We start from the raw sequence: 2,500 nt of genomic DNA on the forward strand, positions 1-2,500 counted from the left end.
TTTGGTAAGAGGCTGTATGTTTGAATGTCACCATTACATGGGCTTACCATGGGGGTGATGGGCCCTGGTCTCCATAAAGCACCTTTAGACAGGGCATTGGTGGATCAGTTATGAGGGCAGGGCATTGGTGGATCAGTTCTGAGGGCAGTCAAAGGACAAACAGACATATTGCTGTGACTGTAGGACGTAAAGCAGTGTCCTTTTGAGATAACTAGATCAGCCTGGGCCTCTGGACCTGAAGCAGTGGTCTTTGGTGTCCAGCCTGATGTTTCAATGACCTCTCTCTGTGAGCCGTGGTGGTCTGTGTGTAGTGGTCTGTGAGTAGTGGTCTGGTCTGTGAGTAGTGGTCTGATAGTGTAGTGGTCTGTGAGTAGTGGTCTGGTCTGTGAGTAGTGGTCTGATAGTGTAGTGGTCTGTGAGTAGTGGTCTGATAGTGTAGTGGTCTGTGAGTAGTGGTCTGTAGTGGTCTGTGAGTAGTGGTCTGTGAGTAGTAGTGGTCTGTGAGGTGAGTAGTGAGTAGTGGTCTGTGAGTAGTGGTCTGTGAGTAGTAGTGGTCTGTGAGGTGAGTAGTGAGTAGTGGTCTGTGAGGTGAGTAGTGAGTAGTGGTCTGTGAGTAGTGGTGGTCTGTGAGTAGTAGTGGTCTGTGAGTAGTGGTCTGTGAGTAGTGGTCTGATAGTGTAGTGGTCTGTGAGCAGTAGTGGTCTGTGAGTAGTGGTCTGATAGTGTAGTGGTCTGTGAGTAGTAGTGGTCTGTGAGTAGTGGTCTGATAGTGTAGTGGTCTGTGAGCAGTAGTGGTCTGTGAGTAGTGGTCTGATAGTGTAGTGGTCTGTGAGTAGTGGTGGTCTGTGAGTAGTGGTCTGATAGTGTAGTGGTCTGTGAGCAGTAGTGGTCTGTGAGTAGTGGTCTGTGAGTAGTGGTCTGTGAGTAGTGGTCTGTGAGTAGTGGTGGTCTGTGAGTAGTAGTGGTCTGTGAGGTGAGTAGAGGTCTGTGAGGTGAGTAGAGGTCTGTGAGGTGAGTAGTGTGTAGTAGTCTGTGAGTAGTGGTCTGGTCTGTGAGTAGTAGTAGTCTGTGAGTAGTAGTGGTCTGTGAGTAGTGGTCTGATAGTGTAGTGGTCTGTGAGTAGTAGTGGTCTGGTCTGTGAGCAGTGGTCTGTAAGCAGTGGTCTGATAGTGTAGTGGTCTGTGAGCAGTAGTGGTCTGATAGTGTAGTGGTCTGTGAGTAGTGGTCTGGTCTGTGAGTAGTAGTGGTCTGTGAGGTGAGTAGAGGTCTGTGAGGTGAGTAGAGGTCTGTGAGGTGAGTAGTGTGTAGTGGTCTGTGAGTAGTGGTCTGGTCTGTGAGTAGTGGTCTGGTCTGTGAGTAGTGGTGGTCTGTGAGTAGTGGTCTGTGAGTAGTAGTGGTCTACATTTACATTTATATTTAGTCATTTAGCAGACGCTTTTGTCCAAAGCGACGCACAAGGGAGAGAACAGTCAAGCTAAGAGCAATAAAAAGCATGGTGTAACAATAAATACTACTTTACATGAGAATTGGAAAAACAACGAACTAGAAAAAGGGAAAAAGAAGTGCAGGAATGTAACTGCTAAAGTGCAAGTTAAGCGCTAGTCAGGTGCCAGTTAGGAGGGGAGGTGCTCTCTGAAGAGTTGGGTCTTCAAAAGCTTCTTGAAGGTAGAGAGGGACGCCCCTGCTCTGGTAGTACTAGGCAGTTCGTTCCACCAACGTGGAACTACAAATGAAAATAGTCTGGATTGCCGTGCTTGCACGGACGGCAGTGCCAAACGACGCTCACTAGACGAGCGCAGCGTCCTGGGTGTAACATTTGTCTGTGAGTAGTAGTGGTCTGTGAGCAGTAGTGGTCTGTGAGTAGTGGTCTGTGAGTAGTGGTGGTCTGTGAGTAGTGGTGGTCTGTGAGTAGTGGTCTGTGAGGTGAGTAGTGGTCTGTGAGTAGTGGTCTGTGAGTAGTGAGTAGTGGTCTGGTCTGTGAGTAGTGGTCTGTGAGGTGTGTAGTGGTCTGTGAGCAGTAGTGGTCTGTGAGCAGTGGTGGTCTGTGAGTAGTGGTGGTCTGTGAGTAGTGGCCTGTAAAAAGTGGTCTGTGTGCAGTGGTCTGTGAGTAGTGGTGGTCTGTGTGTAGTGGTGGTCTGTGAGTAGTGGTGGTCTGTGTGTGGTGGTCTGTGAGTAGTAGTGGTCTGTGAGTAGTGGTCTGTGTGTAGTGGTGGTCTGTTCTGTGAGTAGTGGTCTGTGAGGTGAGTAGTGGTCTGTGTGTAGTGGTGGTCTGTTCTGTGAGTAGTGGTCTGTGAGGTGTGTGGTGGTCTGTGTGTAGTGGTCTGTGAGCAGTAGTGGTCTGTGAGGTGAGTAGTGGTCTGTGTGTAGTGGTGGTCTGTTCTGTGAGTAGTGGTCTGTGAGGTGAGTAGTGGTCTGTGAGTAGGGGTGGTCTCTGTGAGTAGTGGTCTGTGAGGTGAGTAGTGGTCTGGTCTGTGAGTAGTGGTGGTCTGTGTAGTGGTGG

General features: G+C 49.4%; 1 protein-coding gene across 15 annotated transcripts in view; it reads left to right on the forward strand.

Annotated features, from left to right (window-relative positions):
- Positions 1 to 2,500, forward strand: part of foxp4 (forkhead box P4) — a 156,085-nt gene that overhangs the window by 93,318 nt on the left and 60,267 nt on the right. The gene's annotated exons all lie outside the window — the stretch shown is intronic.

The sequence above is a fragment of the Clupea harengus genome, chromosome 5 (genome assembly GCF_900700415.2).
Source record: "Clupea harengus chromosome 5, Ch_v2.0.2, whole genome shotgun sequence".
Taxonomy (NCBI): domain Eukaryota; kingdom Metazoa; phylum Chordata; class Actinopteri; order Clupeiformes; family Clupeidae; genus Clupea; species Clupea harengus.